Raw genomic sequence first — 23,540 nt, forward strand, 5'->3', positions numbered from 1 at the left:
GTAAGGAAACCTGTGTCCCATAAATGGGGTGAGTGGTACTGAAACCTGTTTTGATAATTGGAATAAATCAGATGGTTGAAAGGTACCAGCCTTAGCTTCTTTCTCATTTGCTGGAAACAGCTATGTGAATGTTGGAAAATTGAGGTAGTCCTTTCATACTGAGTGGCCACATGAGCTTTCTGCTGCTCTTTTGTAGCCCCAAGTCCCCACACTTTGGTAAGGAAATAGAAGTGCACCAGGAGGTCATTTTAATAAAAATTTAAAAAGATGCTTGAAGGGAAAGATAATAAATAGAATATAGTTCTGTATAAGGTTAAGGAAAAATAAATTGATTTACACTAGGCTCATTTGTGAAATATTATAATTAGAGTAAACCAAACACAGGAGAAACTTGGGAAATGACTTCTGAAGTTTGTCCCAAGTAATTTACGATCTGATGTTCATGTATCTACAGTGGCTGCCTCTTATCTTATGATGTCAGTGGAGGCTTGAAGCCCCAGATAGGACTGAATGCTGTAGATCTCATGTGTTTCCTATAAAGTTGAGAATCCTCACTGTTCCTACCGAGGAAGCTCTGTACAGATCCTCTTTGTCATTGAGGGCCACTTTATGTAAAATTAGGGGTACCTGGAGAAACTGCTCCCAGCTGAAGTGGTTACTGAGGCGTTGGTTGGTAGACATTGGTGTGTGCAGTTCATGTGCTGGCTGAAGGCATAACTCATCATAGGTGAGAGGAGCAGGAGGGCTCCAGATGTCACTATACTCATTTGTGCACAATTTAAACCTTACTGGTTGTTTATTTCTGGAATTCTTCATTTAATATTATCAGACTGTGGTTGATCTCAAGTAACTAGATCCATAGGAGGGAAACCTGAGGATTGTGGGAAGGGACAACACTTACAGTTTTTCAAACTCTTCATCAGCTAAGGAAACCCTTGCCTTTTTATGCTTCCAACTTTCCTTTCTTAAAATTAGAATTAAAGACAATAAAAATTAACAATTACTTAAGACTGCTACAAATGGAAGCAGGAGAAAAGGCTCAGTGGTTAAGATAAGAGCACATACTGCTTTTCTAGAGGATTAGAGTGAAGTGTCCAGGACCCATATCAGGAGGATCAGGACAGCCTGAAACCCCATTCCCAGAAGACCAACACTCTCTTCTGTCTTTCAACAGTAACCCCGCCCCCAGTGTGCATGCACAGATAAGTTAAAAAAAAAATCATCAAATTATAAGTACCATTTAAATGTGATATATTAAAACTTTTTTTTTTTTGTAGGACAGAAATAAGGTTTTTTATTTTAATTTAAAAAGCATGTATGTTTGTGGGGTCCCATGCAATGTGATACGTATATGCATTTGTAATGTTTTAAGTCAAGGTTAGCATATCTACCTCTTTAAACAGTTACCTTTTTTTGGTAGTGAAAACATTCATCATTTCTTTGTGGTGAAAACATTTAAAGTCCAGCTTTTTTGAAAAACATGTTCTGTTGTTGTTATCTGTAGTAGTTAGGTTACTGTGCAACAGAACACCAGAACTTGTGATTTTGACCTAGTGCCTGGGGAAGTGCTAGGTTGCTAAGTATCCATGTTTGCTGGTTATGACCCAGGAAGAAGCTTAGGAACTTCACTGTCGATGAACAGTGTGAAGCCGCTGAGGTAGCTGTACTTCTGTTTTAGAGGAGACTTCATGCTGCATTCTTACAGCCTTTCTGAGGTCTCTGTGTTATCAGCAATCATAGAATTGGGTACTTCCCCATAACAAACCCACAGTCTGCTTCTGTGGGCTCTGTAGATAGGGTATAATCTGTTGTCTTGCCTTTGGCCACTGTAGACTCTTACCTTCAAAATAGACCCACCTTCCCTCCCTCCCTGCCTCCTTCTCCCCCTCCCCCCTTGCCTCCCTCCCCCCTGAGGAGTATAGATCTCTTTGGGGTAAGAGTTCAGTAGTTAATCTTTCTCTTTCAGGATGACGAACTTCTCATTAAGAGAAAGTTTCCCTTTTCCAGTTATCACTTACATTAAAGGATGCTGATAGTGTCCTTAGTAATTGAAAGGCGACCTCAAACAAGTATGCTTCATGTTTAAAGGGAGAATAGAATCTGACTTAAAAATCAACTCAGGGGAAGTATTTCTGTGCGCTTTGGTCTGGAAGTGTTGGCATCTGTATTGTGTGGCTGGCTGTCTTCTCATAGAACACTCATACCTCTTGGTGACTGAGCTTTTTCTACAGGCCAAATTCTTACATCATGGTAACATTCTGATGAGTCCATCTCTAATGGATGCTGGCTGAAGGCCTGGGTTTGCAAACAAGTGGGTTTGTAAGATGACTCAGTAGTTAAAGGTCTTGCTGCCAGGCCGGCTAACCTGAGTTCAACCCTTAGAACCAGCATGGTGGACAAAGAGAACATATTTAGACGGGTTGCCCTCTGATTTCCATGTGTATCTGATAGCACTTGTGTTCATACATGCATACACAAAACAAACATGTTAAAAGAAAGCAAAACATGTAACAGTCCAAGGCCACTCTGCTGTTGTAAATTATAAAGTTAGGTATTTTTTTTTCAAATGTGTTAAAAACTTCAAGTTGAGGCAGGATGCTAATTTAGTTTAGAGAAATAGAAATTGTTTACAGTAAGAGACAGTGATAAGGTAAATAATAAGAAATGAGATACTTGTATTTTAAATAAGGAAGATACCATTGTCAGTATTAACAAGAATTTTAAGGATATAAGAATATTTATTTGTAAAGCATTTCTTCAGCAGATTCAAAAGACTTTTCTTTAAAAGGCACTGTTTTTGTTTGTTCGTTTTTAACCTCCATTTGCTAACACTGAGTAGTTGGTTTTACAAATTCCTGGCATGACCATCTAGTCTCTGTTAATTCCTTTATATATGTGCTGGGTTGTGCATGTGTAGTTTTGTTTGTGTGTGTGCATGCATGCCATAGTGCATGTTTGAGGTCAGAGGACAACATTCAGGAGTTGGCTCTAACTCTGCACTGTGGATTCTGGAGATCACATGACTGGGGCTTGCATGTTAAAGTTTTGCCTACTGAGACAGCCTGCTGGCCCATGTTTGTGGATTTAACCTGAGACTGCTTATAAGAAGTATTAGCAAAGCGTGGTGTAAGTGCTTGCCTTGCATGCATGGTATCCTAAGTTCACCCCCTCCCCTCGAGAAACCATTGATAAATGGAGTTGGGGCAATCACTCAGTGGGTTACAGTGCTTTACAGCACAAACATGTGCCAGGAGAGCCATGTACCCTTGTGACTCTAGTGCTTGGGGCAAGGGTCAGTTGGAGACAGAAGGATAATTGAGATTTGCTGGCCAGCCATCATGGCCAAAAACCACAGGTTCAGTGAGGGACCCAGGCTCAAGGGGCTAAGGCAGAGAGTGACAGAGGGGACCCCACCTTCCTCCTCTGTATGTGTGCACATGAGTACATGCAGGAACACCACTCACCTGATGGAAGGCTTGAGCCTTTGGGGTTTCCAACTTTTGGGTTAGACACCTAAAGGGGTAAACTACATGGCAATATTCTAAAATCAGAAAACTTTCTTTTTTAAAAATATATATTTTTACTTTTTATTTAAGATATATTTATTTTATGTATATGAGTGCTCTATCTGCAGATGGTTGTGAGCCACCATGTGGTTGCTGGGAATTGAACTCAGGACCAGACAATGCTATTACCTGCAAGCTCTCTCCAGCCCCAGAGAACTTATTTTCAACAAATAATATAAAAGCATGAAGAACCATTGCTGGTAAATTTATATTTAGATTTATGCTACTCTTAAACTTACTAGTATAGATGAACTGATCAAACTTAGATTACCTTTATATGATGAGCAAAAGTAATTTGGAAGCTGGGTGGCGGCGGCGGCGCAGAACTCCAGAGCCGCAGAGGCAGGTGGCTGTCTGAGTTCAAGGCCGTCTTGGAGCGAGTTCCAGGACAGCCAGGGCTACACAGAGAAACCCTGTCTCAAAATCAGCCAACCAACCAACTAAATAAAGTAAAACAAAACAAAACAAAAAACTAATTTGGATACACTGTTATAGGCTGTCAGATTTTCAGATTAGTGTTTTATGTGTCATAAACTTAATAATATAAATTTGTTTTATTAAAAAGTGATTTGCCAACTTTCATACGTTGCTTTATTTTCACAAAGTGAACATACCCCTTTAACTTGCCCCAGATCAAGAGCTGCGTTCTTCAGAAGCACTAGCTAGTAGCTCCTTCACAGGAAAGCTGACTACCCTGGGACTGTAGCAGAGGAAAGCCTTGTCTGGCCTCATCTAGCCTTGGTGTGGTTTAGTAGCTAGGTCCTGAGTGTGTGCTTGTGCTCATTTTTGGTTCTGACTCCTTCCATGTCGTATTGGATTTTTGAGATATATTTTATTTTGTTTATGATACTGGATTTTTATATTCTTAAGTAGATTTTTATTTCATATTCTTAATTTAGATACTGTTATATGACAGTACTGCAGTTTATGCCCCCTTCTGCTGTTGATATTTGGAGTCTGTGCAGTTTGGGGTTCATAGGGATAATTTGCTGTGGCATTCTCTCCCTGTCTTCTTGTGTGCTCATTCTCACTGTTTTTGGTGGAATGTTGAGGAGTGATGCTGTGTGATCAGTGGGCTTCTGTATCTCTGCTGTTTTACGTTTCTCTATCCAGGGTATAAGAATACCAGTTGCAGCACATCCTTGCTTGCAATTAATACCAGGCAGTTTTAAGATAAAAAATTATTTTGGTTTCCAGTAATATTTCATTGTGATGATAATCTGCATTTTCCCAATTATGTTGAATATCTTTTAAAATGATGTTTTGAATTTTTATTAGATCCTCAGTCTGTCTTAAAAGTTAGGTTGTCATTTTCTTTTAAAAATGATTTCATTTTGGATTGTGTGTATACATAGAAGTGTCTGTATGGGTTTGTGCATGTGAGTGCAGGTGCCTGTAGAGGCCAGGAGGACTTTGAACCCCATGTCCCTAGAGTTACAAGGTGCCGTTGTGGGTGCTGGGAACTGAACTGAGGTCCTCTGAAAAAGCAGAAAGTGCCCTGACCACAGAGGCATCTCTCTCCCCAGTGTCGCTTATCATTTTCTTGATGATTTGAAATTGTTTTCACCATGTGTTTTGGATATGAATCCTGGTTGCACATGTGCCTCGCTGGAGTTCTCTAGTCTGTAGCCTGCACTTGCAGCTTTTCATAAAGAATATCTCAGTATAATGGTCCAGGTCCCCCACCCTCTTTGTGTACTATTTAAGAAATCTTTGCCCAATTTGAAAAAGTTACAACCATTTCTTATAAAAACTTTATTGTCCTAAATTTTCTCTTGAAGTCTTTATTTATTTAATTGTTTTGTGTTATCTTGGCTGTCCTGAACTCACTTTGTAGACCAGGGTGGCCTCACACTCATAGTGATCCACCTGCCTCTGCCTCCCAAGTGCTGGGATTAAAGGTGTGCGCCACCTGCCCAGCACTCCTCCTCTTCTTCCTCTTCCTCTTCCTCCCCCTCCCCCTCCCCTTCCTCTGTTGTTTTGCTTGTTTGTATTTCCAAGACAGGGTTTCTCTGTGTAGCCCAGGCTGCTCTGGAACTAACTCTGTAGACCAGTCTGGCTCTGAACTCAGAGATTCATCTGCTTCTGCCTCATGATTGCCGGCATTAAACGTGTGCGCCACCACGCTCATTCAGCCTGTTGAAGTCTTTAATATACCCCTTTCTTTCTATATTTCCACAGTCTGGGGTTGGCTGCTATCAATTTAATTGCTCTTGATTTTAGCACAAGTCTATTGGTGTGACTTATGCTAAAGTTACATTGATTTATTTAATTTGGTGTGCATGTGTGTGCTGAGTGCATACATGTGTCAGAGGACAACTTGTAGGATAGGTTCCTTCATCGTTACGTGCTCTGGAGATGGAACTGAGGTCGTCACACTTCACATCTGGGGCCTTTAGCTGCTGACCCATCTTGCCAGCTCAAGAAACACTTTAGTTTTGTTAAGTGGCAGTATAATTTCTACATAGTAACAGTTTGTGTTGTTAAATCTAGCGCATCCATAAAAGGAATTTTAAAAGTTTTTTCCACCATGCTTAAAACTCAGTCAGCTTTACTCTAGTGCATTTTTTGAGACTGGTGGTGATGGTGGTGATAGAGGACGTGTATTTTCTTTTGAGGTAGTGTCTCCAGCTCAGGCTGGTCTTGAGCTTCCTAATGAACTCTTGATCCTCTTGTGTCACTTCCCAAAAGCTGAACCCATGGCCAGCTTCTAATGGTAGATAGAACTTGAATGGTGCGGGTCAGCGCAGCTGCTGTGTTTAAGCAGGTGGCTTAGTCATTGTTAAGAATGAAGTGATTAACAACCAAAAGATAACCAGATGCGTTTTAAAGTCCAGAGTGAAATGCCTGCAAGTAGTAAGTTCCCTAGATATTATTTAGTACTCTTATTCCTGAATTTTTGAACCCGATTAAAACAGAGACCTGACTGAGACGATTCATAGCTGTTTTATTAAGTAAGATGACTTAAATCTGACTTTTATAAATAGTAAACTCAATTTGCCAGTTATACATTTCTTTTTGCTATGGATAAAACATTTTGGTATTTTAAACGTTGCCAGTGTTCTTGTAGCTATTGTCTCATGTATGCATTATGCTTTTTTTTGGTAATGCTATTTTTAAGGTAATGAAAACTTTGTTTTAAATTAGGCAAAGTATGTTTAACCCTGTCATTGAATAATTGTTTTTATTTTTATTATTTAGGAAACCTCAGCTATCAACAAGACTTTTAAAAGGCTCTCTAAACACTCGGTAAGTGCTTGCTTTCTGTGTACTTCTGCATGGTCCTTAAATTTATGCATATGCTACGTAAACACCCTGACAGCAGAGAGTTAAATTGCAATACGAATTATATTTGTTTTCATTTTTACCTAGGTACGAGAATTTCTTCTCTTTATATCTTTTGTGATCCCTCTACACATTGTATCTAGAAAATCAGGTTAGTAAGTAGGAATAGTAATTTATGAATTAAATAAGACTTTCTACCTCAGATTTTATAATAATTACCTATTGATTGCCAAAATATGCAAATGATAATGATGACTGTACTATTTTTTGCGTGACTGTTCCTTAATGTATCGAGTCTTTTTCGTACAGTGTCTCAGCATAAGCACTCTTACTGTGGGTCAGCATCTATGCTGTTTCCATTCTGGATTACCTTAGTTTCTTTGTTCTAAGATTAAAATGAAAACTTTTGTAGTTGCCTCTATAAAGATCTTATAAGTCACCATTTCAGTAGGGCAAGCTGCCCCCCTCCCCATGTGTTAGTGTATGTGTGTGGTGTATATATTTGTGCACTTGTGAGAACAGGTATTGCATACACATGCATGCTGAAGCCAGAGGAAGAGGTCAGGTGTCTTGCTTTATCAGTCTTCTAGCTTATTCTCTTGAGACAGCGTCTCACTGAAACTGAAGCTCACCACCTTTGGCCAGGCTGGCTGGCCAGCAAGCCCTAACGATTTTGTGTCCCCCAACCCAGTGGTGAGTTACAGGGTTACCTGACCATGCCCAGCTTTTACATGAGTATTGGGAGTAAAACTTAGGTTCTTGTGCTGTCTTTCAGTCGCCAAGCCGTCTCCGCAGCCCATCTCTCGTTCCTGGTTCTTTGATGCTCCTTCCTTACCATCCATTCATGTACCTGTCATTCTGCATGCAAGAGAAAACAGGTGTTAATATTTTTCCCTGTGCTTGGCATAATCATTACTTCACGTGATGGTCTCATTTCCACCCATTTTCTTACCATATTTTTACTCTTCTTTATAGCTGAGGGGGAAAAGACTTCCCCCATAATGCAAACGTGCTACAGTTTTGTTTTTTTTTAATTTTGTCTATTCCTTCATCTGTTGTGTGGCTGTTGTGAATAGCACTGCAGTAACCACGGATGAACATAACACTTTGGTATGCTGACTTAGATTCTGTTAAGTGTGTGCCTAGGAGTGGGATAGTTGGATCACATGAAGTTCTTTTTGTAGCTTTTTGAAGACCCTCTGTACTGATTTCTGTAGTGGTTACACCAGCTTATATTCATATAGCAGTGTGTAAAGAGTTCCCTTTAAAAAATTATTTATTTATTCACTTTACATCCCAGTCATAGCCTCTTCCCTCCTCTCCTGCCAGTCCCACACTCCCTCCCTCTTTCCCTATCCTTCTCTCCCCCCCTCCCTCCCTCTTTCCCTATCCTTCTCTCCCACCCTCCCTCCCTCTTTCCCTATCCTTCCCTCCCCTATTTCTCAGAAAAGGGGAGCCCCCCTTTACCTACCCACCTCAGCTCATCAAGTCACATCAGGACTGAGCGTGTCCTTTTCTCCTGTGGCCTGTCAAGGAAGTCCCACCAGGGAGAAGTGATCAAAAAGCTGGCAACAGAGTCACCCCCCCCAACTCCCCTTACTAGAGAACACACATGAAGCCTGTGACCATTTGTTGTCTCTGAAGAAAGAGCTATTCAAAGTTTGTGTTCATTTTTCAGAGCAAAGAATTTTTTTGAGATGAGTTTTTCTGTGTAGCGTTGGCTATCCAGGCTGGCTTTGGATTGCAGGCATGTACGATGTCTGGCTCAGAACAGATACTTTTAATGTTGGATTGTGAGCATTCTTTACAAATTGTGACTACTAGAACTTTATCAAATATATGCAAGTATTTTCTCATGTGAATTATCTTTTTACTTAAAAAAATGTCATTGAAAGAAGGGAAAATTTTTGCTTATTGAGACAGGGGTTCTTTGTGTAGCCTGGGCTGTCCTGGAACTCACTCTGTAGACCAGGCTGGCCTCCAACTTAGAGATCTGACCACCTTTGTCTCCCAAGTGCTGGGATTAAAGGTGTGTACAGCACCACTACCACTCAGCAGAATGAAACATTTCAATCTTTATAGAGTTCAGCTTTCATTCTGTTTTGCATTGAGCAGCATGAAGTTACAAGTTCATTTTAGAATAAGTATTATTTTAGTCTAGGCTTCATCTCAAGTCCACACAGAACACTGGCATCTTTTGTGTCTGATGGCCAGAGCCCAAAGGAAACAGTTACTATTGTATTTGAGTTTCAGTTCCTCATGTGTTAGTTTCCACTGGCCTTATGTTTGACTTTGTGTGTTACAAAGAATATGTTACTTGTATGTTATTGGTTTATTTATATGAGTCTCTGTTGTGTGTGTTAGTCCCCCTTCCCCTGAGGTGAGACAGGGTCTTGCTGTGTGGCCCTGGCAGGTCTTGGATAGCACAGCTTCCTAGGTTCTGGGATTTTGGCAGTTTCGCATGCCTGCCTATGATATCTGTTGTTGAAAGAAAATTGATCCATACATCTTTGTTTCTTTTTTTACTGAGAATGATTTTGGACTTGGCCTATGGCGTGGGTGGCCAAAGCGTTCTTAGGGCGTCACAGACAGCACAAGGCTGATAGAAGAGTCGAAGTGCTGGGAAGAAGCTCTGAGGCAAGGTGACGTCAGAGGACGTGAGACATGCATCTGAGTACAGTCTCTGCCCAGGTCTTTCATTGATGACCATAAGCTTTTACTCCGTTGCCAGGGTAATGTTCTGGGCAGCAGGCTGATACATAGGAAGGAGTGGGTCAATGGGAACTCAGCACAGGCAGTAGCTGCACACTGCGAAGGAAACGGTTTGGAGTTCCTATCCACCACCCGAAAAGCAGAAGCTCCTCTGAAAGAATACAGCAAAGTCGGATACGCTGTTTCTTGACTTACATTGTCCATTTTCATCCAGAACTTATTAGATGTGTATGGAAAGTAGATAGATATGTACACTAGAGCTTAGTTATCTTCAGATACAGAAAATTAACAAGTAGAAACTAACTTTGAATAGGACTAGATAATAATTAAAGGTCTTAAAATAACTAAATATCATCAGAAAAAAACAAGGAATCCTGTGTTCAAAGGGCTCAAGGAGAATAGTTAGGCGTGAATAGACAGAGCGTAGAGTATCAACAGAGACACCTTGAGCACGCAGGAGAGTTTAGGGCTCTCTGGAAGGACAACTGGTTAGCAATGAAGAGAGTCAATTAACTTAGAGTAATAAAAGCCATCAGCTGGAAGGATGGGGAGAGTAAAGCAGAGACAACAGGGAGAGGCCTGTGAGAAGACTGCCAGCTTCATGAAGTTACCTGAGGATCGATAGTGGAAAGTGTCAGCCTACAAACCCAGGAAGCTCAGGCAGAACCAATAATCAAGAATCCACATTTAGCCACGGGAGTGGTCGAGCTGCTCGGCTACCACAAATGCAGAGAAAAATCTTGAAAGCAGTAATAGAAAAAGAGCTTATCAGGTACAGGGTCGGTTAGATGAGGAGCTGGTCATTCAGTGAGCTGAAGAAAAGCTATCAAATAGAAATTCTGTCACCATCATGGTTTGAAAGTAAAATAAAGACACGCTGGGGTTTTTTGTCATCTCAGCACAGTCATGAGTAATTCGAAAGGAAATCCCATCAGTTTGAATGGAAACAGCCCCAGAAATCACATCAAAGCTAGTAAATATGTAATTACTATAATTTTTCTAATTATAAAAAAACTTCATGCTTTTTCCTTACTGTAAAAACATCTATCTATAATACTATATTGTTGACTAAATAATGCGTACATGAAAACATTTATCAAATTGTGGGGTTTTTTTTTTAACTAAATTTTGGTTTTGTTGATGATGTTGTTGGATGTCTTGATTGTACTTTTGCTTTTCGTTTATTTGACTGCCTCTCCTGTAAAACATCTGAGAAACGACCTATCAGACTCTTCAGTAAGTCATACCATGACAAGTTGACGTTAAATGATACTTAATCTTTTAATATATGAGATCTGTATACGTCTTTAATTTCTATTTAGGATGTTTAGTAGTATAATTGTCACTTTTTTAAAATGTGAAAATTTCAGGTAGGCCATTCAGTGATATTAGTTCTGTTTACACTGTGTACACCTCTCATCATCTGTATACAGAACTTTATTTTTACTCCCACCACAAACTTTGTACTCAGTAAGCAATAGCCCTGCAGTTCCTCTTCTTTAAGAATTTTTAGACAGGGCCCAGAGGGGCCTGCTGAGATTGACTGTGTCTGGTCTGGACCTATGCCTCCTACAAAGACGTAGCTGGACAGGCAGCTCTGGCCTCATGTGGGTTCCCTAGTAAGGGGAGCGGGGGTCTGTCTCTGACGTGGACTCTGTTGCCAGTTTTTCAGTTACTTCCTCCTGGCAGGATTGTCTTGCCTGGCCACAGGAGAAGGAACTCTGCCCTGATATGGCTGGATGAGCTGGGGAGGATGTGAAGGGGAGCTCCCTTTTTCTGAGGAATAGGGGAGGTGATGGGATAGAGGGAGAGAGTGACCGAGAGGTGAGGAGGGATGGAGCTACACCAGGATGTAAAGTGAATAAATAAGTTAATTAATTAAAAATAATTATTATACTGTCTGAGCCATGAGAGCTCTGTATATTCTCAGTACAAGCTACTTATAGCTATTTGTAGACTCTTAGTTTGTGACTGATTGTCAGAAAGTATTTTAGTAGTTCAAAGGCCATTTTATATTTTTATTTTTACATTTCATACCTTTTGTTTTGGAAATTCTTTTAGCATCTCTATATACCCTAATGGCCCAAAACTCATTGCATAGACAAAGCTGGGCCTTAAATTTGCATTGGATCTGCTACCCACAACTCCTGAGGGCTGCACTGTCAACATGTGCCACTATGACTGACTTTGATATATTTTTTGTTTTATATTGTATTTTGGAAGACTGAATAATGCCTCCCCAAATATGTCTACCTCCTAATTTTGAAAACCTGTGTTGTGCTTTGTACTGAAGGAACTCTGCATATGTAATTAAGAATGTTAAAATGAAGAGGCCAGAGAAGAGGAAGAGATGAGAGAAAGATGCTTTGAAGGAGGAGAAAAGGACCAGTAGCTGGGGAATTGAGTAAGCTTTCTGCAGGCTGTGAAAGTAAAGGAGAACAAATTAACTCGCTCTGCCAGCACTTTGGATTTAGCTCAGTGAAACTAGCTTTGCACATCTGATTTCACGAACTTTGAGTTAATAAACGTATTTTCTGCCAGTGAGTTTGTGGTAGTGGCATTAGCCACAGAAGCTGATTCAGACTTTGTCACCTATTTCTCTCTCTGTGTGTGTGTGTGTGTGTGTGTGTGTAGGACTCAGGGGATGTATAGCAACTGGTAGAATTTTGAAGAACATGAAGGGAATAAACCTAGCTTGCTTTGAATATGGTAGAAATAGAAAAGTTTTGCTGAGGAGGCCTCAGCAGGAGGTAAAGGAACTTGATAAAGAAAGCTAGAATTGGAGCTAGGGAAACAATAGGGAGGAGTTGAGGACCCTCGCTGCTCCTACAGAGGACAGAGTTAAATTCCCTGCACCCACATTAAGCGGCTCCCAAGTTCCTGCACCCTTTAGCTCCAGGAAATCTGCGAGCCTGTCAGTGCCTCTGCAGGACATACATGCCTGTGCCCATACTGACACACATGCACGCAAGCACTGGCACACTCACACACAGAAGTAAGTAAATAAAAATACTGAAAGAAAAGAGAGGAATGAGTAAAATTCTCATAAATAGAACACTAATGGAAATGTAAGTGTTGAAAATACTGCTGGTGAGAGTCACCTGTGGGTGTGTATGTGGGGGCCTGTGGGTGATGTTGGGGGCTTTCTTTCATAGTCCATTTTATTTGCCAGCACAGGGTTCATTGAATGTGGGGTTTCCCAGTGGGTTAGACTGGCTGGCCGGTGAAGCCCCGGGCCCTCCTGCCTGTACTTGCTCAGTTCCACATTACCATTGCATGCTGGTCTTCGTACGTGGGCCTGGACTCAGGTCCTCAGGCATCTGCTCACCTAGCCACCCTTCCAGGTCCTGGTTTATGTTTTCATAAGGTATCAGCATTGCTTGGAACAAATACCTTTTAGAGCCGAGCATCAAACCCGAGGGTCTGCACATGCTGGGCAAGCTCTGCCACTGAGCTGTATGTATGTGTGCATCCCTAAACCTGCATGCTTAGGAGTTACCTTAAAGACGTTTTAGCTTCTTTTTGAACACATGGATGGACATCTAAGAGTTTAATTCAAAGCCCAGGGCTTCCTTGTTTAACAGTTAAAAGTTAATTTTATGATGAAAAGTTATTCTGCAAAATACATTAGTCCATTTGGATAAGCTTACTTATTGGAGAAAATTACTTGGAAAGTGGAAGTGCATGACTTTTGGAATAGTTCTAAATGGGGAGTTTTGGTAGTGGCTAATGAGCACATTTGATCATAACTATCCATATGCTCAGCCTTATGTACCTTTAAGACCTTTGTTCTGTGGTGCGGTCGTTTTGCTTGTTTTCTGATGGAACACATGCAAGAATATAATTACTGTGCTTTAAACTATCACTAAGTTGAGATTCAGTGTCTGAATTTAAAGTAAAATATAATGCTCCTTAGTGTGGAATTTCTAAATATTACAGTTCCCTCTTCTGTCACTTGAGAGTTACTGCACATGCTTAGCCTTTCTGATTCCTTTCCATAGCTGGCTAGCAGTTACCAGCAACCACACTGGTTGTATTGTTAATACTTCTTTGTTAGTTAATTTAGGACACTCATTGCCAAAGTTATTTGTAATTAGTATGGGAGATTGGGTAAGAAGACAACACAGTGAAAAAACACAGGCAGTGCATGGTTTAAGGAATCTAGTGTGTTTCTGCTGGACAGTGGCAGGGGAATCCATGCACCTAGAGAGTTCTTTGGGGATGGGAGAGCCTAGTGGCAACAGTGCTACTCCTTCCATCTGCTTAGACCTGCTAACGATAAAAGACATTTTTGAGACAATATGGAAAATTGAATATTGACTGGTATTAACTGTTAGGGAAATGTGGTTAAAAGGATGATATCCTATGGTGATTATGTGAATGGGAGAGGCATCTGTGAAAGAGTGTGTGTGCGTGTGTGTGTGTGTGTGTGTGTGTGTGTGTGTGTGTGTGTGTGTAAAAGCATGGTGCCTGGGACTTACCTGCAACAAAGTATAAAATATAGCCATACTGGCAACATCTTGAGTTGAATGTAGGTGTAATAAATATAAATATAAATACACTGTTCTTTATGTATATGGGAAACTTTTTGTCTAAAAAGTTATTTTTACCTGCTGGCTGTTTTTGCTGGCACTGCTTCTCTCCTAACATTTAAAAGTGTCTGAGATACTGTAAGAGCTTTATGATTGTTTTGTTGCATAAATGAGTTGTTTGTAAACGGTCTAGCCTTTCTACCTGTATTTTCTCCTTGGCACTTAGCATCATTGATTAAAGTGATTATTTTGCTTGTTATGTCATTTTTCCCCCCAGGGGGTGGGCGTGAGGCTGGGGTACCAGACAGGGTTTTTTTATGTAGCCTTGGCTGACTGGGACTTTGTAGACCAGGGTGGCCTCGAACTCACAGGGACCTGCTTGCCTTGTGCTTCGCCAAGTGCTGGGATTACAGGTGTGTGCTGCTGGGCCTGGCTGTGTCTTTTTTTTTTTTTTTTTTTTTTTTTTAACTTTATTTTTGTTCCTGGAATATAAATTTAATTCTAGTGGAAGAGATTTCTATCTTTTGTGTGTGTGTGTGCTGGGATTACAGGTCTGTGCCACCATGTCTGGCTATGTCTTTTTTAAAAAAACTTTATTTTGTTTGTTTTTGTTCTTGGAACATAAATTTAATTCTGGTGGAAGATGTTTCTGTCTCTTCTGCAAAATCTTTGTTACTCTTACTTGCCTAGCACATTGGGTGTTTAATAAGTACTAGAGTGATTGAGTGAATGGGGATTAGTTCTAGAAGACTAAGGGTTTGGTCAAAGACAGAGAGCCAAAGAGAATGGTTTTGAAAATTAATCTCACAGGGCTCTGGGATCCTTAGCCTGTGGAGAAATGTGGGCTAACACTCAACAGGTTTGGAAGAGTAAATCACCACCTCTTTTTTTTTTTTTTAAACTATAAAACCTTGATATTTCAAATATTTAACATAGTCTCAACAACAGAAATTGCTCTAAGTTCTTGTGCCATATTTTTTTTTTTTTCTGGTTGTCTTCAAAATGTTATGTGATTTTGAGATAAAATCTTACTCTGATTTCTAACTTGCCTGGGAGCAATCGCTCTGTTTAACCTGTCTGTCACCTCTGGGAGTTCATGCCTATGCTGCCATGACTGTTTTTTTTTGTTGTTGTTGTTTTGTTTTTTAATGTGTTTGAGTGTTTTGCTTGCATGTATGTCTTTGTACTACATATATGTCTGGTGTCTGTGACCAGAAAAGGGGATTAGTTACGGATGGTTGTGAGCTGCCATGTGGGTGCTGGGAATTGTACCTGATTCCTCTGAAAGAACAGCCAGTGCTTTTAGCCTCAGAGCCATCTCTCTAGCTCCAAATAAATTCATACATTTATTTAAAATAATGATATTTTCCTTAAACAATGAAATAAGAAGGATGGCATTGTATTTCGTTTTTGTAAATGTATTCAAGGTCTGGATTAAAGGAGTACATTTGAATTCTTGTATTGCTTCTGCGTCTAGACAAGTGAGACAGGCTGTAATGAGTAAGGAAACCTCTCAGGTAAGTAACTGCAGGTGTCTTCCTGTAGCATAGATTGAGAGTCACAGACTAAGCAACATCCTTGAAGTATTAAAGAAACAGTTTTGGTCTCATAGATTCCGTGCAAGAATCTTGGGGACACTCAGAGTCCATATTGCTGGAGTGAACCATTTGTTATGGGTATACTGTTGATGAGCAACATACTATGTGTTTAAATGAAAGAATAATTGTTTACAGGTGTAATAGAACCAGTCTGGTGAGGTTTTATTTGATGTATTTTTCTTGAGGACTGTTGACAGTAGTTTGTGTTTACTTACACAGATAAAAGTGGGCCAAAGAATGTCCTGTCGCAGAGTTGTGTTTGTAGGTTTCTGCCTGGATGGATGGATAGGTGGACAGACAGATGGAGCGAGCTGGAGATGTAACCAAGGGCCTTGTGCTTGCTAGGCAAACACTCAAGACTACTACTTAACAGATGGATGGATCCTTTTATTTCCTCAAGAATTGAAAATTAATTCAGTTTGCATACAGTATTTAACTTTTCAAAGTAAGAATTTGCGTTGAGTTACTTGTAGTTAAGAAGGAAAGTAGTTAACTCTATTGAACTCATCACGAGGGCTGGGAATGTGGCTTAGTGGTTTGAATGAGAATGGACCTGATGGCTTGTATATTCAGTGCTTGGTCCTTCTTTAGTCAGTGAAAAGGTTTAGGAAGGGTTAGGAGGCGTGGCCTTTTGGGGGGTTGGACTCTGAGTTTCAAAAGCCAAGGCCCAGTGCTTCCCTGCCTCCAACCTGCTGACAGGATGTAAGCTGTCAGCTACTATTCCAGCGCCATGCCTGCCTGCAGCCATGCCTGGCGTCACGAAGGCCAGGAACTCACCACCTGAAACAACTGGAAGCTAGCCCCAGTTAAGTTCCTCCTTGTAAACGTTGTCTGGGTCGTTGTGTGGCCTCACTCACTGCAGTAGAGCAGTAACTAAGACAGTGGCAGCAGATCACTTGCTTACCGTGCTTAAAGCTCTAGGTTTCATCCCTAGTACTAGAAAGAAAAAAGTAATTATAGTTTTAACTTATTATTGATCAAAGAGATATAATTTTCCTCTGCTTTTTAAAAAGGTCTGTATGTAGACTTGATTAAATATTCACTGTCCTTTTTTCAGAATAATATTACACTCATTTTTCTGATGTTTAAAAATGTTTATTTCTGTTGGTTAAGTCTTCAAGTTCTGTCTATATGCAATCTAAGGATCGATACTACATTGACTTAGCTGACAGGGAAAAAAATGATGAATAATGAAACTAACCATTATTGCTTACATTCTATTTTTGTTAGAACTAATTTAAGAGCTAAGGGATATTGGGGGTGGTGGAGAAAGTGAGGCCAAGGAAGCATTTCATGACTGGATGTTTCAGAAACATTGTTTGGGAATTTTTTACTGTAGGCTTTGTTTACAAGCAGTAGTAATGCTGAGGGCTGGTCAGATAGATGCCTTGCTTCTATTGAGAGCAGCATACATTTGTTGGAGACTTTAATTTGACACTTGGTTTATTTTGCACACGAGGATGTATTTCTCTATTCTGAGCATACTGTATATTTATTGGCAGCGTAAGTTACGTCAGGTGTTAATGCTTGGCTTCTGTTCTTACACTAGCACGATGCATTCACTTTTCAGTATTTTGACTAGCTAGAGAAGCACGTCAGCAGCAATTAAGACAGGACCCGTTCTCCGACTGTTTTTGACAGGCATCTCAGAAGGTGGCAGCACAGCTAAAGCCAGATTGTAGGAAGTTCTGTTGCTGCATCGTATTAGAAGCTTAGGCTGGTAGTCTGCATTTTGCATGCTCTGTGTTCTTGGCTCACTGGCTTGTATGGCAGCAGCACAGGAAGGTGGACCTCATGGAAGCTCAGCTCTATTGCATCCGCAGATGAGAATTTAAGTTCTGTTCAGCATACAGTGCCTTCAGCAGGCCAGTGAGCGGTTACTGGATTATTTTGCTTGTTTCTTTTCTTTATTTACAGAAGGTTGGGCGTTTTTCTCCCTGTGAAGTGCATGCCTGTTTATAAGTATTCTGGAAACCTGATTTAAGTATAACACCACTATGAAAAGGATAGTGCCAGGTGAAGGCAGAAACAGCATTGGCTCTTCTTAGCTTTAAGTCAGGGAAGAAAGCAATGCAAGACTACACAAAGAAGGAGCCTTTCAGTACCTCTGAGCATAGGATCTCTTAATAGAAGGTGTTTTTGTTATTTTTACTTTTTTTTTTTTTAAGGTATGTTAAAAAGAACTAATATCATTGGTATCTGAGTTCAGTAAGTTATTTTGAATATGATTATTTACGTTGACTATGATTATTTATGAAGACTAACAGATTTGTATTAATATCACTCTTATTTTGGGAATTTAGAAAGAATAATTATTATTAGACTCAAGTAACTTATGTTATCAGGAAAGGTAGAATGCTTTAAATATAAAATTGTTAGGGACTGGCTAACAGCGTCAGTGCTGTTGGCTTCAGTTTTGGAATTTCTGCCTACTGAAATGCAAACGACTGGGAAAAGATGCAGCGTCAGGATAGGGTCTTGCTGCTTTAGTTATTGCAAATATCACGTACGTGGCCACGTCCATTTCTTCTTAGTGAAGCTCTGGACATTTATGTCAGCAGGGATCCCAGGGCTCACCTTGCTGCTTAGTTCATCCTTATCTGTAGTGACTATTCTGTAGTAGAATTTTATTTTCATTTCCTCTCAGGTCTGAGTACAGTATTCAGAGGAAATGTTTTATTCCGTGTGTTATACTCAGCCACCCTCCTGCCCTCTCCCACCACTATTCAAAGATTTATACTAGCTACTGTCCAAATTTTATTTAAAAAAAAAAAAAAAACAAAACAGATTTAGGTCTATGTTTTGTTTCTCCCCGAGTTTTAGGTTGACTATTAAGATGGAGACCGGTTGTGTAAATTTACCTGGAGTAGAGCAGTGAACTGAGTGAGTGTCCTTACTGTGGGGGCCGGCAGGCTTCTGCAGGTGTAGAGCCATAGGTCATCAGTTCTGATTGCTGAGCTAGAGTCTGTCCAGCAATTTGCTTCCCCTGTTTCTCAGAGCAGCGCTGCAGCTGTTCTTTCCAGATCGGAGTCTTTCTTGAACAGTGTGCTGGGACAGCGAGGGGTGGGGCTCTTTCCGGTTGGCTGTTGAAATTGCGTCCATTTACAGAGGGAACAGGTTGGATAGGCTGAGCTGAAGGAGTAGGCAAACAGATCCAAAACTGATGGAAGACAGAAAGAGTGGTTAGTATGTTTTGGGGTGCCTTGAGTTTGCTCCTTTGCTAAGTTCTTGAGCTTTAATATAAACACGTTGAAATATTAAAGCACCTTACAGTCTCTGTGTAGTAGCCAGTAGAATTAGCTTTTCACAGAGTTTCTTGGCGATGAGTTTGTGGCTATCTGTATCACTTCTGTAGTGAAGTTGGTTTTTTGTTTGTTTTTGTGTTTTTAGCAATGTTTCTTTAAGCCAGAGAGCTGCAGAATGAGTCAGGTAGCCCGTTTTAGTATAGATAGGCCATTACTAGTTCTGTTTTTTTAAAGTCAAATTCTCTTTTAATGATCAAGTCAATGTGTGGCTGTGGCTGCTTCATTGTTTCTTTTTTAATGAAGAGGTTGAGCCGGTCGACTTGCTGCTCCGATCTGTTCCCTTGTAGCCACACATCAGACCAGTTGCAGAGATTTTCCATCGAATGTCCCAGGCAACCAAAGGTAACTACATAGATTTATTTCAAATAAAAATATACAGTTAAAATGGCTGCATTATAAGTAGAACCAAATAATTAAACATAGGAGACCAATTAAGATGTTCTTAGCAGTTTTCTTGACCTTGCAGTAGCTATCCAATATCATTTTGTCATCATCAGATTGTGGCAGTGGAAATGTACTGCAGTAATTGATTTTGTAATAGGATCAGGTGATTTACCAGCGGCACTGAAAACCACTTGCTGGCTCTGGCTGTGCAGCGCTCTAATGGATGTTGTGATTGCAGCCTGGAGTTGATGCGAGGCTGCGGGCCACCCACAGTAGCAGCATTTATTTTAAAAATCAGGAGAGTAGTAGGTTTTTCTTGTTTGTTTTCTTTGCTGTCAGTTTTACTTGAGTGCCCCTGTACAATCTTAGAGATTACAGTTTCCTTTTTCACTCACCAGTTCATAAAAAGTTTATCGGTGTGACTGGCCCTAACAAAACACAGTCTTCTCGCCCCACTTCTGAGCTCAGCATCAGCATACTGTGGTGCTGAGCTGAGGACACGTGTCGGACGTGAGCCTCTGTTAACTGTCGCACACTGTCTAAGTGGATAGAGGATTCCTAACCTGGAAATCCCGTCAGGTTTCAGCTCCAGCTGAGCGATAGCATTGGAACTCAGGGAATTATTGGTCCCGAGAATTGTTAGAAATTCTTTTGTGTCTTCTTTTAGTGTTTTGATTTCTCAGTGGTTTATTTAGGAACTCTAAACTGTATCATTTCTTAGGAATATCAAGAGAAACAGTAAGCATGCTACACATTAGTAACTTGATATCCAGTATTATTTAATATCCAAAATTTACAAAAATAGCTACATTTTAATGATTTTGGTTTTCATTTTCCCATGCCTCTAAAGCAAGTAATTGGTTACAAATATGTGCGCATAGAGCTCATTTTTGGTGGAGAGTGTGCCTGCTGCTGTGGGAATGTGATGCCCATGCTGAGGGCCGGGCTGCTGAGGTTTTGCTACAGTGAGCTTTTGCTTCAGGCTTTGTATTAGTGAAAAGTACAATCTCTTTCTCCTTACAGAACCACTACCTTTCTACTTAGTATGTAATATAGTGTTTTGTACAGAGCCACACACACGGGGATAATGACTTTTCTGTCATTCCTCAGATGTGTTCTTGCTATTCTCCCTTCCACATTTCATAATACTTAAAATAATTTAATAGTATTTAAAATTAGCTATTGTAGAACCGAGCATAGCACTGCCATTGCATATGCTATCAAAGCTCTAGCTGAGAAACTTCACTCTCTGACAGGCCCAGAGGTTAGTCCGTGCTGTCTGAAGCCATAGTGCTTCTTCAGAGGCAAGAATGCTAGCAGTCACACTTTGTCCAAACCCAGACACTGAAAAGGTAAGCACAGACGATGCAGTGTCGACATTGGAGTTCATAGTCTTAATTCTTCCTTAGGGAAGTTTCTTCTTCACCTCCTCCAGCCAACAACATAAGTCCCTCTGCATACATTGGTGATATGTACATAAGGATGTTATTACTATTTGAGATTCACTCAAGGGCATGTCTAAATTCAATATTTAGTGAAAGTGTTAAATGATGTACCACCAGCAAATCAATTTCTGATAAATGTTTCACTGTAGTGCCGCACGTTAAAGCTCCCCCCACCCCAGTCCCAACTTTGTACAGTTGATTGAGCAAGTCTGATGAGATGTGAGTACCAGTGTGTAACTGCCTGCTTACAGTAGTGACTGTGAAAGGCACAGGGCACTGTTACGGATCTGCAGTGTAGTGATAGTGTTTCCTTTAAAGTTAAGTAGTGTGAAGATCTAGCCCCAGTGAAACGGGCTTTCCTAAAGAGCCAGGCCAAACACTGAGGACCTGAATTTTGTCTGACTTTGTTATGAATACATTTGATGATCTTGGTGAAGTTACTTATGTATGAACGCTTTAAGGGTCCCTTATATTACCTGTTAAAAAGCAGGCAATGTACTGTGTCTGTGGGAGGTCCCTGCAGTACTAGGGGGTGAGGCTGCAGAAGGTGGAGTTCAGTGGGAAGAATGTAGAATTTCTTAAAGTGTCAGTTTGTAGGCAGTATTGATACCTTTTTTTCCTATTCATGTCTTTTTCTTTTTACTGAAAGTACTGTTTTATATTTTTGATACTTAATATACTTTGAATAGGGTATTTGTCCTATAATTTGTAACTCCAGATTGGGGTTAAAGCCTGACACTGATGATTTTTTTTCATAGGCTCTCTAATGGTGATGTTGTTAGGGCATTTTTGTTCAGTATTCAACACGATAGTTTGCAGAGTTCAGTGTTTGGGAAGGCACTGCTATTTCTACTGCTATGGCAAGTGTGCCTGGTAGGGAGGTGTGTGGAGGCTTCCATGTGGTTTAGGCATCCAACAGGGTAGGCTGCCGCACTGGTGCTTTCCCAGGGATGGGGATGTGGGGCTGACTCACATTTCTTCTTGAACCTTTCTTTGGGACTCTTTGACACTCTTTAATAATGACTTTGGTGTCAGTCATTTCATTTGTGAGATGGCACTCTGAATATTTTTAAGATAAGGAGACTGAGGCAGACCAAGGTCTCATAACTTTCCTAAAATGAGACAACTAGGAAATAGAGTAACCAAGGTTGAGGCTCTACTTTAAAATACTTTCTTTGCCAACACTGTGATAAAACACTACTATTTTCTGACACTTTTAAAGAATTTTTTCTTTTATTTAAGCTGTAACTGCAGAGATTGAAGCAAATGGCTGAAGATACACTTGTCTAATATTTATGTCTTGCATAAGAAGGAAGTGACATGCTGGCCCTCTCATTCAGTGCTCACATGTATGTGATAACTTGTCTTGTAAACATGCCGTGCTGCGTGTCCTCCTGCAGTGGTGCTTCAGGGATCGCTTGTATCACCTGTAGGGTGGAAAGGAGGGAAAGTAAAACTTAGGGCTGGGGAGATAGTTTAGTCTGTGCTTGGTGTGCAAGCATGTGGACCCAAGATTAATGCCTGGTCCTTATGTGAAGGCTAGATGCAGCTCCCACTACTGGGGATGCAGAGACAGGATCCCTGAGATTGCTGGCTAGCCTCAGATGCTAAAAACAAGATGGCCTGTGCCTGAGGATATACAATAGCCTAGGTTGATCTCTGGCTTCTAGATGCACTTGGACACATTTGCAGGTGTGTCTGCATACACATGCACATCTGTGTACTATGTACACATTACGTTAGTAACCATTGGCAGAAGCTGTGTAATGGGGTACAGGGATCTTTAATTTGGAAAAACGTACTGTGTGTATGAATGAGTATGTGCTGCGTATGTGCAGCACCTGTGGTCTGAGCTTCCCATACGGATGCCAGAGTCCTCAGCTAGAGCAGTATATGCTCTTAACTGCTGAGTCATCTCTCTAGCCCTGGATTCTTTTTTTAAAGAAGTTTTTTTTTTTTTTTTTTTTTTGCATGAGTCTTTTGAGAAACAGTGATAATGAGAACATATTCTCACTTTAACTTGTTTTGCATGTTGCCTGCGAGTTTTTCTTTTCTTTAAAAATTTATTTATTATTTATACAGTATTCTGCCCACATGTGCATCTCTCATTTCAAATGGTTGTGAGCCACCATGTTGTTGCTGGGAATTGAACTCGGGACCTTTGGAAGAGCAATCAGTGCTTTTAACCTCTGGGCCATCTCTCCAGCCCAAATTTTTCTTTTCTTAAGAACTGGTTTTGTAGAGAATCAGTTTTTGTAAAATCATGCTTTGGACTGATAATGGTGCCGAGACAGAATGAACAATTACTTTTCATTTTGATTCAGCCCCTGGTAGATGTCGGTTAAGAGGACGAGTCAGGTGCCGTTCTTGTCACTTACTGATAGCTGGGTAACAGTTAAATTCTTGTGAAAACCACTGGAAAGTACTGAAGCACAAAAGGCAAAAACTGCCCTGGAGAAGTGGCTGATCCCTTTAGGAAAGCGACATTGGAGAGCATAGGTGTGGTTCAGCTGCTGCCGGAGCTTGAGGCTCTTTGGCTTGCTTTAATGGCTTTGAAGTGGGTAGCGTGCGAGCCATCTCAGAGGAGAGTGGTAGACAAGGAGCCACTGATTGTACTTTTATCACAAGTTCTAGGAATCTGCCCTGGGAGCTGCGCCCTGCGCCCGTGCCTCCATGGGATGGCTCATCCCGTTGAGCTTTAAGGATGAGCTGT

At 40.6% G+C, this 23,540-nt stretch overlaps 1 protein-coding gene across 2 annotated transcripts in view; it reads left to right on the forward strand.

The window, feature by feature from the left end:
* The window catches only part of Fbxw7 (F-box and WD repeat domain containing 7), a 170,493-nt gene that overhangs the window by 42,103 nt on the left and 104,850 nt on the right, over positions 1–23,540 (forward strand). The window contains exons 2-3 of one of the 2 annotated variants that reach the window (XM_051157382.1): positions 6,768–6,815; positions 6,939–7,002. The gene's annotated coding sequence lies outside the window, so the exon portion shown is untranslated. The remainder of the gene's footprint in view (positions 1–6,767; positions 6,816–6,938; positions 7,003–23,540) is intronic. The other variant, XM_051157381.1, reaches the window with a different exon arrangement.

The sequence above is a fragment of the Acomys russatus genome, chromosome 15 (genome assembly GCF_903995435.1).
Source record: "Acomys russatus chromosome 15, mAcoRus1.1, whole genome shotgun sequence".
NCBI classification, from domain to species: Eukaryota; Metazoa; Chordata; class Mammalia; order Rodentia; family Muridae; genus Acomys; species Acomys russatus.